The 14009-nt window shown below is 41.8% G+C and overlaps 1 protein-coding gene across 3 annotated transcripts in view; it reads left to right on the forward strand.

Annotated features, from left to right (window-relative positions):
- Positions 1–4770: 4770 nt before the first annotated feature.
- The window catches only part of RALBP1 (ralA binding protein 1), a 65192-nt gene continuing 55953 nt past the window's right edge, over positions 4771–14009 (forward strand). Inside the window, exon 1 of one of the 3 annotated variants that reach the window (XM_017543948.2) lies at positions 4771–4962. The gene's annotated coding sequence lies outside the window, so the exon portion shown is untranslated. The remainder of the gene's footprint in view (positions 4963–14009) is intronic. The other 2 variants (XM_037744048.1, XM_037744047.1) reach the window with 2 other exon arrangements.

The following is a 14009-nucleotide window of genomic DNA, read 5'->3' on the forward strand; positions in this document are numbered from 1 at the left end:
AGACGGGGTTTCACCATGTTGACCAGGATGGTCTCGATCTCTTGACCTCGTGATCCACCCGCCTCAGCCTCCCAAAGTGCTGGGATTACAGGCTTGAGCCACCGCGCCTGGCCTTCTCTTATTATTTTTTACTGTCAACCAGAGCTTTTTTTATTAGGTAAATATTATTAACTTTGGTTTGTGATTCTCTATTATGTAATAATTTGTTTCATTCTCTGGTAAAATTTGCTCAATTCTCTGGTAAAATTTAATATTTTACACCTGATATTTACATATGATCTCTAATATAAAAAGTGCTACCATGCTCTTCCTCTTATTAATTCTTTCTTTTTTAGTTTAGCCCAGTTTATTTCATATGGTCTTAAATCTTAAAACTGTTTCTTCTGTATAGATAAGTAATTCAAATCATTGGCTTATTTCCCTACCAATATATAAGTTCAGACTTTATCTGTCAAATTCATTAAGTGATAGTTCCTGAATATCACATAGCAAAACAAAACAAACAAAAAACCCAAAACAGTAAAAAACCCACAATCCACCCCCCGCAATGATCCTATCAATATTTAATCTAGTAAAATTGGGCTTTTCTGCAGTTGATTTTTGTTTCGATAATCCAAATTTAGGTTTCATTAGTTTTAGCAAATGAAATAAAACATTATGCTCAAAAATATACATACACACTCCAAAGGCTGAGAGATATACCAAGCTATTATTAATGGTTATGTATATGCAGGTAAAATTATAAGATTTTTGTTTGTTTGCATGCTTTCTTTATGTAGGTATTCTTTTTAAATAATTTTTATTTTATTTCAATAGTTTTGGGAGTACAGGTGGTTTTTGGTTATGTGGATAAGTTCTTTAGTGGTCATTTCTAACATTTTTGTGCACCTGCATCCCAAGCAGTGTACCCAATATGTAGTCTTTTATCCCTCACCTTCCTCCCAACCTTCTTCCCTGCCCCACCCCAAGTCCCCGAAGTCCATTATATCATTCTTATGCCTTTGCTTTCTCATAGCTTAGCTCTCACATATAAATGAGAACACACGATATTTGGTTTTCCATTCCTGAGTTACTTCACTTAGAATAATGACCTCTAGCTTCATCCAAGTTGATGCAAAAGACATTGTTTTGTTCCTTCTTATGGCTGAGTAGCATTCCATGGTGTATATATGCCACATTTTCTTTACCCACTCATTGGTTGATGGGAACTGAGGTTGGTTCTACATCTTTTGAATTGCAAATTGTGCTCCTATAAACATTCATGTGCATGTGCTTTTCCTATAATGACTTATTTTCCTTAGCATAGTTACCCAGTAGTGGGATTGCTAGATAGAACGGTAGTTTTTATTTTTAGTTCTTTAAGGAAACTCCATACTGTTTTCCATAGTGGTTGTACTAATTTACATTCCCTGTTTTTCCTTTTTCTATTTAAAGCTATAGTCTATGTCCCTGAGTCTAGCTTATTGCTAAAAATATCCTCTCTTTTATGGATATGTCATTATTTCTCTTCCTTAGCTTCAGATTTTTCTCTGTTTTTTGAATAGGATAGTTTCTCTAGAAGTATACTTATTTTTTTTTTGCCATCTCAAATCAGAGATTATATAATACAATTTCTATTTCTCTTACTATATTTTTCAACTCTAGAAAATTTCATTTATTTCTTTTTTATAGAACCTATTTCCCTATTGATATCCTTTATATGTTAAATAATTCTCATATTTTCCTTTAATTTTTTGAAAAATGTTTAATTTTTAAAACATAATTGTAAGAGCTACTTTCAAGAGTTTGCGTCTGAATCCAATATCTGAGCCCAATGGGTCTGTTTCTACTGATTGCTATTTTCTTCCTCAGAGTGGGTGACATTTAACAGAACATTGGCATGAACCATAATTGCTGGTTGAAAAGTAGATATTTTATATATTGCAGCAACTCTAGATGTTTTATTTTTCTTAGTTTTGTTGGTGTTATTTCTTTTTTTAATTTATCTTCCTAGATTTACACAGATTTAAAACCTGTCTCTGTATAGCCTGTGGCTGCTGGTATCTTTGCTCTGTTTTTTAAATTAACATTTTGATTTTTACCCTGCCTTTCTGGGCTTTGTCCCTGTGTCTGTATAGCTGTGGCCAGTCAATGATTTGGCAGTGGTTGTACTCAAACACCTTGAGTTTATGAGTCTTCTTCCCTCTGCTAATCAATCTGTGTGTGGATTGAGGAATACATTCACAGTTGCCACCAGTTCTCAAGTCTTCCTTCACTTTCACTTTTTCACAGGTCTCTTGGGTCAACCCCAGGCAGATGCATAATTTCCCAATCAGTCAGAGACATGTGGAGACTTAATTAACAAATAGAGGATTTCTGTGGGGAAGTAGACTCTATATAAAAAAGAATAAATGATATTTTTACAGTTGAAAAGTACATACTGGAGTGCAGTGGTGTGACCATAACACTTCAGTGACCCTTATTTCTAAAATCTCCCGGTTACATGTTTTTGACTGGCTTGCCATTTGCCCCACCCAGGACTGTAACCTCAGGTAAGCACAGTTGTGGGTTTGCCTTGTTCATTTCCATATAAGTTTGTCACTTTTAGTTGGAAAAGCCTTGGGTTTTTTACCTCCCACCACAAATTGAGTCCTTCCCTTCAGCAGCAAAGCTGCTAGTTTTCTTGGCTAGTCCTACCCACTCTGGCAAAACTGCAGTTCTGGTGCAACAGGGTGGGAGAGAAGCAGCCTCAGGCCCAAAGGCCACAGACGTCTATTGTTTCTGCTAGAAGTTCTAGCAGTTTTTCAAGAATAGATGCTTCTCAAATTGTTTTCTGTATCTGATTTCCAGTGATCTGAAATGGTTGTTTTGCCAATTTTGTCCAGTTTAATACTGATTTTTGTGTGCAGAGAATTGCTGACTATGCCACACAGCCATAGCTGAACGTCCCTTCCACAGTTTTTTATGTAGGAACCTATAATAGGACTTTTCAGTGTCATGTGAAAGAAATCCAACTGAATTAGTTAGGACTTTTAGAATTTTAATATGAACCGGCTTAAACAACACAGGAAATGTGTGGCTTACAATTCTGGATAGTCTGTAAAATGGCCCTTGCTCACAATCCCGAATAGTCTATAGGATAGTACATAGAATCAAACAGGTGAGGTTTGATACTGCAGCTCAAACCACGCCCCAAACACAAGGTTCTTCTCTATCTTTCCCGCACTCATTTGACAGTACTGACTTCAACCTCAGGCTCTACTGTTGCCTTCCCTCTGAACTCTCATCTCTCTAGGGTTTCCCCTCATTGGAGGAAAACGGTTGCCATATTTCTAGACGTCATATACTTACACCATACTAGAGAGGCAAGGAGCTACAGTTTACTAGAAGCCCCGACCCAAGTCTTTGTGGGTTCATTGTTTCTGATTGGGTTTGTGACCATCTCTGTTGCTAGAGGGAATGGTTGTGAGGCTAAAATGGGAGGAATAAATGCTCAAGAGGCAGTCAACAAATATATTCTATATCTACACATGTTGGCTCCAAATAATGAATGAATGAATGGGCTCACCTACTCAGGCTCACATGCTCACAGCACTTAAAGAGCTGCAAAAACCATGGCCTCCAAATAAAACCACAGTCTTCATTCTGCCAGCTCTTTCTCCCTTTCCATTTCTCATTTCTTCTCTTTCACACCCCCATCTTTGGGTAGGCCACTTGATGATGCAGGAAACAAGTCCATCAGCAATTGCCTCAGTAAAAATCTCCCCCTACTCCTCTACTGCGGCCCAATCAGTGTCGTCACAGGCAGGAAATTATCACTGCCATGCTTACCCGTCCAACCCAGAGATCAGAGGAGACTGTTCTACTGCGAGGGGCCCTGAGAAGGCTTTTCCGAAAGTCAAAGACCATCCCGTATCCACTGGTGGGAGGCCCCTGTGTTAAGACCCCTGGGGTTGAACTTTACTGGGTAGGGAGCACAGAGTATTAGGGACAAATTTACTGCCTGCTTTGAGGAAAGCTGGTGTGGGAGCAAGAGAGCAAGATGGATAGCAGCGGCCAATCTAATGGGCAACCTAAGTTCCAGAGAGTCCTGCACGTAGGAATGCGAGTGACAGAGAAGGGCCGTCTATTCCAAGTCCCCACAGGAGCCAACACCCGCTTCAGGAATTCTGTGGATGCTCCCGACCGAGCTTTATTCCCGTCTCTCCCTACAGGCCCAAGACGCTCCTTCCTCCAATCCCACACCCAGTCGAAGGCGGGGGCAGCCGCCCCACCCAGCGGCAGGCCGGACGGCCCCCAGGCTGGTTTAACTGGTTGGAACGACTGAAGCACGCTGGCACAAATAAAGCTCTCAACTTTAGTAGCTGAGGCGCAGGCTGGCCAGAGCGTGGAGAGGAAAGCTCTTTCTGTCCTCAAGGCCGTGGCAGCAGATGCCCGCAAATCACCCTCGCCAGCACCACACCAGGGTAGGCGCCAGTCCTGGGGTCCTGCAAGGCCAGCGACTGCGCAGGCGCCTGCAGAGCACTAGCGCTCGGCGCGTTCTCTCGCGCTCTCCCTCAGTCTGTCAGCTCAGCGAGCCCAGGACGAAGGAGGCGCTATGCCTCCTGGGTGTTGTAGTTTGCTTCCTTGCCGAGAGGCCTTCGGGCTGACTGGATGCCGGGGTCGCAGGAACTACGCCTCCCAGCGCGCCCCGCGCGAGGGCATAGGGCGCCTGCCCTTGACGGCTTCAGCCGTCAGAGCGGAGAGGAGGACCCGGGAAGCCGGCTGCGGCTGGAGGAGGGAGTGCGCTTGCGCGCTGGACCGGCTCGTCTCGTTCTGTCCCAATCATTGTAAACAGGCGGAGGCTGGGCGGGGTGGGAATGGGGCGCCCGAGGCCCGCCTGGGGCGCAGCGCAGGAGGCGGCTGCGGTGGCTGCGGCGGCAGAGTGAGCACGAAGAGGTGGCGGCTGCGGCGGGGCGGGCGGTCGCGCGGCGGCAGGTACAGGTTAGTCATAGGGAGCTGTCGCGTGCGAGGGTCGCGGCGACGTCCCTGGCGTGCCCGAGGAGCCCTCTCCCGCGCCGGCCTCGCGCCCTCGTCTGTCAGGCAGCGTGTGGGGCTCGGCGCTCGCCGCGCTCCGGTTTGAAGTTGGGGGTGGGGGGCGTGGCTGCCCCCGGCGTCGGTTCCTCCCGGGAAGGCTTCGCCCCAGTTCTCGCCCACCTGGCCGTTCTTCACTCCCTCTGGCCGAAGGGCCTCCCTTCGCGGCGTCCGCGTTTGTGGTGCTCTCGGGGACCGGGGGCGGAGAGTTAGTAGCTGAGTCTCCCCCGTAGTCTCCAGGCCTCGGGGGAGCTCTTGGGGGAACCTGGACGGAGATGAGGGGATCCAGCCCTCACGGCTGGTCGGTCGTGCCCGGCATAGTAGCCGGGCTTTGGGGTTTCCCCAGCGAACCAGTACAGGCTCCTGATGTCGCTCTCCGCTGGCACTGAGCAGTGGGCGCCCTTGGGTGCTGCGGTCCCTCCTTCAGGTTTCATTGGGAATGAAGGGACCTGAAGTTGAGAATTCTTTCACAACTCATGTCTGTGCCAAAATGCTCTTAATTGAGGTCAGCTTTCTCTCTCTTTTTAGAAAACTGATCGTTGTGAGAGTGAAACAGGTTTTACAGAATTATTTCACACCTCCGACTTCCCTGAAGTAATTCTGCTGTTTCAAGTTTTGAGGATTCAGTATTACAAAGCCTTCTTCCTCTTGAGCAAGGCCTAGTACAGTTCTTCAAGATCCCTAGCATGTTATTTCGAGGTATTTTGAACGTGCATGTACAGGAAGTGCAGGCGTTTGGCGTTTAGTTAGTGCACCATCCAGCCTTGTTAGAAAAGCTTTCGCTGAATTTTTGACTTAGTGGAGTGGTCATGTTCTAATGCTGCAATACTTTGGGGAGCATTCCATCATACTTGGCAGTTATTCACGAAATATTGAACTTGTGATAAGGTTTTGGTTTGGTGCTCAGAGAGACAGCACTTCTAAATGAATAAATGGGACTGAATAAGAAAGATTACTTTCTGTTTTTAGAGTTATTTTGGTGATTTGTTAACTCCTTTCTGTCTTTCTGAAAATGAATAATTACTGTAAGCTGGAGTGGTGGTAGTAAGGGTAGGAAAGTCAGTAGAATGGTTCCCACTTTTCATTCAGAGCATCTGGTAGATGAGTGGGGTAGGTTAGTTAACAGTAGCTTTTGAGAAGTAACTCTTTAAACAAGGTAACTTGAAACAATGTAATACAACTTAGTTTGCTGTCTCTTCAAAATATGGATTTCTCCCCTAATTTAGAATGGAAAGTGGTATCAGAAAGTGTATAATAACTTTAATTTGTAAAGTTATAGTTACATGGTTGTTTGCTTGGCAAGAAGAAATCGGGCCCAGAATGTAACCTAAAAGAATGCTCTTTCTGTTTTGAAAGAAGATCCCTGTAGAAACTTAGTATATGTAAGAGGGAATAAGGAAAAATGCAGATTATGTAGAATACAGGAATTGCTATGTAGAAAGTACTGTGCCCAGGCGAAGAGGACTTAAAGATAGATAAGGCAATGTCCCTGCCTTTAGGGTAGTTGAACCTTATCTCTTTAATTGTCAACAAGTACAAGATTGTGTTTATTGAAGAACAGATGAGGGTATAGTGGATGTTCTAAGGAGTTAGTGGTTTCTTAAAATGAAGAAAAGGATAGCTGAAGAAGGGGGAAGCTGTAAGGAAAAACTATATATAGATGGTGATGTAAATAACAAGTGTACAGGCATAGAAAGAACGGGCATTTAGGTAGAAGGAGCAGTGTGAGAAAAAACATGAGAGTCTAAAATTACAGAGTAGCATCTACAAAAATAGCAAATATAATACAGAGTGGTGGCAAGACCTGAAACTGGGGAGACAGGCAGACCAAATTGTGGATAGTCTTGTAGACCATCGAAGTAATTGCAGTTTTATCTTATAAGCAAATAGAAGTCATTGAGAGGACGAAGAAAAGACCTAAGTCAGCTCTGCCCATTTTTAACCCTCTGCTATATGTCTGGCACTGTTACTAGGTACTGTATACTTATGTCCTTAAGCTTAAAGCAGGCTTACTCATGACTGATGCAGAAATTGGGAGGCTGGGGCTGGGGTGGGGAAGGAACTTGCAGAGGGAAAGGTAGACAGAGACATGTAGGTGAGAAAGAACGTGATGGAACACCGGATGCAGCAGCTCACACCTGTATTCCCAGCTTTAGGGAGGTGGAGGCAGGAGGATAGCTTGAGCCCAGGAGTTTGAGACCTGCCTGAGCAATATAGTGAGACCCTGTTCTCCACAAAAAGGAAAAAAGAAAAAGACAAAAAAAGAAAGAACATGGAACACTTTTGAGAATGGAAATTTGTTTTCTGTAGCTGTAGCATTAGTTGTGGTGGTAAGTAGCAGAAGATGAGGTTGCACAGATCGTCAAAAGTATTGCATGCCATTCCAAGGACCTTATCGTTTTTCCTATAGGTAATAATAGGGTGTATGTATTTTAATGAAAAAAGAGACAGATATGATTTTTATTTTATTTTTTAATTTTTAAATTTCTTTTGAGAGAAGGTCTCAGTCTGTCACTCAGGATGAAATGCAGTGGCACTCATTGCACTCCATCATGGTTTACTGCAGCCTCAACTTCCCAGGCTCCAACCATTCCTCCACCTCAGCCTCACGAGTAGCTGGGACCACAAGTGTACACCACCACACCTGGCTAATTTTTTGCGTGTTTTTGTAGAGATGGGGTTTTGCTTTGTCACCCCAGGCTGGTCTTGAACTTTGAGCTCAGGCAATCCAGCCGCCTCAGCCTCCCAAAGTGCTGGGATTACAGGTGGAAACCACCATTCCTGGCCAAGATTTCTATTTTAGAAAGATCATTATGGAATTGTAGAGTAAGGATTTCAGAAGGGATGGAGAGAAGGTAAGAATGGATGCAGAAAGACTGGTTAGGAGGTTTTTGCAATAATTGAAGTGAGAAATAAGGGTCCAAACTAAGGCAGTGTTAGAGGGAATATGGAGGAGGAGGTTAATAGAAATATTTAGAAAGTAGAATTCATAGAATTCAGCAACAATTGGATATGGGGAGTGAGGGGAAAATGATAGAATAAGATGACTTGGATTTTAATTTGGGTGATTGAATAGACAATGGTAAAATATACTGAGACAGGGAATTCAGAAAGAAGCAAATTTGAGGAGAAACATTATTTTAGCTTTTGAACATACTTAGTGGAAGTTACCTGTGAAACATCCAGGTGGAATCATCTGCTGTGGAATTGTGAATGTGGATTTGGAGTACAAAGTAGCAGGCTATATTATGAGTGGTATCTAAATTCTTTTTTTTTTTTTTTTTTTTTTTTTTTTTTTAAATTTTTTTTTTTTTTTTTTTTTTTTTTTTGAGATAAAGTCTCGCTCTGTCACCAGGCTGGAGTGCAGTGGCACAGTCTCAGTTCACTGCAATCTCTACCTCCCGTGTTCAACCGATTCTACTGCCTCAGCCTCTGGAGTAGCTGGGATTACAGGCACACACCACCATACCCAGCTAATTTTTTTGTAGTTTTAGTAGAGACAGAGTTTCACCATGTTGGCCAGGATGGTCTTGATCTCCTGACCTTGTGATCCACCCGCCTCAGCCTCCCAAAGTGCAGGGGTTACAGGCGTGAGCCATCTCGCCCAGCAAGCCATCTCGCCCAGCCGGTATCTGAATTCTTTGATTTAGATAACACCAAATTAGAGTTTGTTGACATAAAATAATTCTGGAAATAGGCCGTGAAGAACATTTAAAGCCAGATAGAAGAAGAGCTGGTAAAGGAAATTCCTAAGTGTTCAGAGATGTAGACAAATCATGAGAAAATGTCATAGAAGCCAAAATGGGATCTGGCACCATCACAACTCACTACAACCTCCACTTCTTGGGCTCAAGTCATCCTCTTGCTTCAGCCTCCTGAGTAGCTGGGACTGCAGGCATATACCACCACACCTGGCTAATTTTTTTATTTTTGGTAAGGATGGGATTTTGCCATGTTGCCCAGGCTGGTCTTGAATTCCTGGGCTCAAGCAATCTGCCTGTCTTGGCCTTCCAAAGTGCTAGATTACAGGTGTCAGCCACCGTGTTGGCCTGGCATCATTTTTAAAGGAAGTTATACTTCACAATCAACTCTCAAGAAAAAATATGAGTTAATATTTTTTTAAAAAAAGGAAAGCCTCCACACAGTAGCTCATGCCTGTAATCCCAGCACTTTGGGAAGCTGAGGTGGGAGGATTGCTTGAGCCGGAGAGTTTGAGACCAGTCTGGGCAATATAGGGAGACTGGTGTCTCTGCAAAAAAAAAAAAAAAAAATTAGCCAGGTGTGGTGGTGCATACCTGTGGTCGCAGCTACTCAGGAGGCTGAGGTGGGATGATCGCTTGATCCTGGGAGGTTGAGGCTGCAGTGAGCTGTGATTGTGCCACTGCATTGCAGCATGGGGTGACAGAGTGAGACCCTGGCCTAAAACAAGGAAAGCCGTACTTTAAATGCTTTGAAAAGTTGAGCAAAACAAAGATTATTGAGAGTCTGTTGATTTGATATTAAGGAGGTTATTCAATTTGATACCTATGTGAGAACAGTTTTGATAGAATGGTTGGGGGAGGAGCTAGGTTTCGTGTAGTTGAGGTTAGAGAGTGGAAAAGCTTACGTAGATTATTTAAAATCAATTTTAGCTGTGAAGGGGAGAACAGAAAGAGGTGGTAGCAGGGTGATAAAGGGTTGAGAGAGATTTTTAACATGGCAAAGGCTTGAACCTGCTTTTCTTTTTTAAAACAGCCTTATTGAAATATAATTCACATACCCATAAAATTCACCCTTTTAAATTGTACAATGCATTGATATGTATGTATGTATATATTCATTGGTCTGTGTGACTCATTTTTTTTTTTTTGAGACAGAGTCTGTCTCTGTCGCAGCTCTGTCGCCCAGGCTGGAGTGCAGTGGTGTGGTCACAGCTCACTGCAGCTTGACTTCCCAGGCTCAGATGATTCTCCCACTTCAGCCTCCTGAGTAGCTAGGGCTATGGGTATGTGCCACCATGCCCAGCTAATTTTTTTATAGAGATGGGGTTTTACCATATTGCTCACACTGGTCTCAAACTCCTGGGCTCTAGTGATCCACCTTCTTCACTTTGGTTTCCCAGAGTCCTGGGATTACACACATGAGCTGTCACACCCAGCCTCATTAGTTTTTAGTACAGATGCTTCTCTACTTACGACAGTTACATTCTGATAAACCCATAGTAATTTGAAAATATTGTAAGTGGAAAATGCATTTAGTGCACCTAACATCATATTTAGCCTTGCCTACTGTAAACATGCTCAGAACACTTACATTAGCCTACAGAATCCTCTAACACAAAGTTTATTTTATAATAAAGTGTTGAATATCTCATGTAATTTATTGAATACTTTACTGAAAGTGAAAAACAGAATGATTATATGGATACTATTGTAAAGTTGAAAAACCCCAAGTTGAAACATTATATGTTGGGGACAGTCTGTATATACAGAGTTGTACAGCTATCACCACAATTAATTTTAGAACATTATCATTACTTTCCCAAAAAAACCTGTTCCCCATTAGGAGTAGTCACTCACTACACCCCCACCCCCATTAATCTACTTTCTGTCTCTCTTGATATTTCAGATATTCTGGATATTTCATATAAATGAAATCATATATATGATCTTTTGTAACTGCCTTCCTTCACTTAGCATGTTTTCAAGGTTCATCCATATTGAAGGATATATTAGTACTTCATTTCTTTTTATTGCAAAACAGTACTCTCATCTGGATATACCACATTTCATTTATCCATTTATCAGTTGAACATCTAAGCTGTTTCTCTTTTTTGGCTATTGTGAATAATGCTGGTGTGAATATTCATGTACAAGTTTTTGTGTGGGCATATGTTTTCATTTCTCTTATGTATATACCTAGGAGTAGGAGTAGGAATTGCTGGGTGTGATATTATACAATAAAAAATATATATTTGGTCTTTGTCTGTGGTTCTTAGCCCAGAACTTCAAAGATCCTTGGAGCTTTCTGAATGACAGAGGTAATAGATCATATTTTGATATTCATAGTAAGTCTTTTTCAGTCACATCTGAATTTATGCTAAAAAGTGATTCTTGGTAGGCCCCTAGACAACTTGAGGATGGAAGCTGGTTGCCAGAAGAACCAACTGTGTGGATTAGCGAATTGGAACTTGCAGCCCCACCCCTGGATGGGTGAGGTGGTGGTGAGGACTGGATATTGAGTTCAGTTAACAGTCAGTGGCAGGTGATATGATCAATCATGCATATGAAATAGGACCTCTATAAAAACCTCTAAACAGTGGGTTTCAGAGAGGTTCTGGGTTGGTGAATTCGTCCTTGTGCTGGGAAGGTGTTGCTTCAACCTCGTGGGACAGAAGCTCATACTTGGAACCCATCTGGGCCTCACCCTTGTGCTTTTTGATTTGGTTGTTTATTTATATCCTTTATAATGAGCTGATAGGCATAAATAAGTAAAGTGTTTCCCTGAGTTTTTGTGAGCCGTTTTTGCAAATTATTGAACATGAGGAGGGGGTTGTGGGAACCCCAATTTATAGCTGTTTGGTCAGAAGTACAGGTGGCAATGTGCAGCTTGTGGCTGGTGACTGAAGTGAGGGCAGTCTTGTAGAACTGAGCCAGTGGAGTCTGACATTAACTCTGGGCAGTTAGTGTTAGAATTGAATTGAATTATAGGGCATTCACTTGGTGTCTGGAAAGTTGGATAACTGGTTATTGGTATGGAAAAACACTTCCACATGTGGTGTCAGAAGTGTTGTCAGAAAACAGCTCATATGGTAACTCCTGTTTAACAGTTTGAGGAACTGCCAAATTGTTTCCCAAAGCGACTACACCATTTTATAATCCAGTTTTTCAATTTCTCTACATCTTTGCCAATACTTGGCCATTTTCTTTTCTTTTTAAAATTTTAACCGTCTTAGTGGGTATGACGTGGTATCACATTGAGGGTTAGATTTTCATTTCCTTGGTAGGTAAGATGTTGAACATCTTTTCATATGCTCATTGGCCATTTGTGTATTCTCTTTGGAGAAATACCTACTGAAGTTCTTTGTCTATTTTTAAATTGTATTGTTTGTTATCGAAAGAGTTCTTTGTATGTTTGGTTACCAAATGCTTATCAGATATATGGTTTATAAATACTTCTCCTGTTTACTGGGTTGTCTTTTTACTTTCTTGTTAATATCCTTTTGATACATGAAAAGTTTTAATTTTACAGTATAATTTATCTGCTTTTTTCATTTGTTACACAGGCTTTTTGTGTCATATCTACATTGCCAAATCCAAGGATTGAAGATTTACTCCGTTCTTTCTTCTAAGAGTTCTGTGGTTTTAGTTCTTATTTTCAGTTATTGGTCCATATTTTTACATGGTGTGAGATAGGGGTTCACTTTTTTTTTTTTGGAGACAATCTCACTCTGTCACTCAGGCTGGAGTGCAGTGGCCCAGTGTCAGGTCACTGCAACCTCCGCCTCCCAGGTTCAAATGATTCTTATGCCTCCCGAGTAGCTGGGATTATAGGCATGTGCTACTATGCCCAGATAATTTTTGTATTTTTAGTAGAGATGGGGTTTCACCACGTTGGCGAGGCTGGTCTCAAACTACTGGCCTCAAGTGATCCATCCATTTGGCTTCCCAAAGTGCTGGGATCACAGGTGTGAGCCACTGTGCCCTGCCGGGGGTGGGGAGCACTTTTTTGCATGTGTCAATCTACTTGTCCCATCCTCATCTGTTGAAGAGACCATTATTTCCTGATTGAGTGGTCCCGCCATCCTTGTTGAAAATTTGTTGACCACAAATGTCTGGGTTTTTTTCCCTGGACTCTTGGTTGGATTCTGTTGATTGATATAGCTATCTTTGTGCCAGGTACCATGTGCCATTTTGATTATTGCAGCTTCGTAGTACATTTTGAAATTGAAATGTGTGGGCTGGGTATAGTGGCTCACGCCTGTAATCCCAACACTTTGGGAGGCCGAGGTGGGCGGATTACCTGAGGTCAGGAGTTCAAGACCAGCTTGGTCAACATGGTGAAACCCCATCTCTACTAAATCTACAAAAATTAGCTGGGCGTGGTGGCGGGCACCTGTAATCCTAGCTACTCAGGAGGCTGAGGCAGGAGAATCGCTTGAACCCAGTAGGGGGAGATTGCAGTGAGCTGAGATCGAACCATTGCCCTCCAGCCTGGGTGGCAAAACGAAACTCTGTCTCAAAAAAAAAAAAAAAGTAAAAATAAATAAATTAAAAAAAAAAAAGATGTGTGAATTCTTTGACTTTGTGGTTTCCAGCGTTTTTTTGGCTGTTCAGGACCCCTTGCAATTTCATATGAAACTGAGGATCCATTTCTGTAAAAAAAAGTCCATTGGAATTTTAATAGAGATTGCATTGAATTTCTAAATCCCTTTGGGTAGTATTTCTGCTTTAAAAATATTAAGTCTTCCAAACCGTTAACATGGGATGTCTTTTTACTTATTTAGTTTGTCTTTTTTGCACAATGTTTGTAGTTATCAGTGTCAAGACTTTCACTTCCCTGGTTAAATTTATTTTTATTTATTTTTTTGGCTGCTGTTGCAAATGAAATTGTTTTTAAATTTAATTTTCGCAATGTTTATTGCCTAACGTGTACATATACAACTTTTCTGTCACCTTATATTGTGTGACTTTGCTGAATACCTTATTCGTTCCCATAGTTTTCTAGTATATTCTTTTGAGTTTTGTATATAAGATCATGCCATCTGTAAATAGAGATAGTTTTACTTCTTTTCCAATATGGATACCATTTATTTATTTATTTTTCTTTCTTTTCTAATTGTCCAGGCTAGAACTTCCTGTACAATGCTGAATGAAAGTGGTAACAGATTTCCCTGTCTTGTTCCTGATCTCTTAGGAGAGAATGATCTATACCATTTAGTATAATGTTAACTGGGGTTTTTTTTCTTTACTTTTTTT

The sequence above is a fragment of the Cebus imitator genome, unplaced genomic scaffold, assembly GCF_001604975.1.
Source record: "Cebus imitator isolate Cc_AM_T3 unplaced genomic scaffold, Cebus_imitator-1.0 Scaffold162, whole genome shotgun sequence".
NCBI classification, from domain to species: Eukaryota; Metazoa; Chordata; class Mammalia; order Primates; family Cebidae; genus Cebus; species Cebus imitator.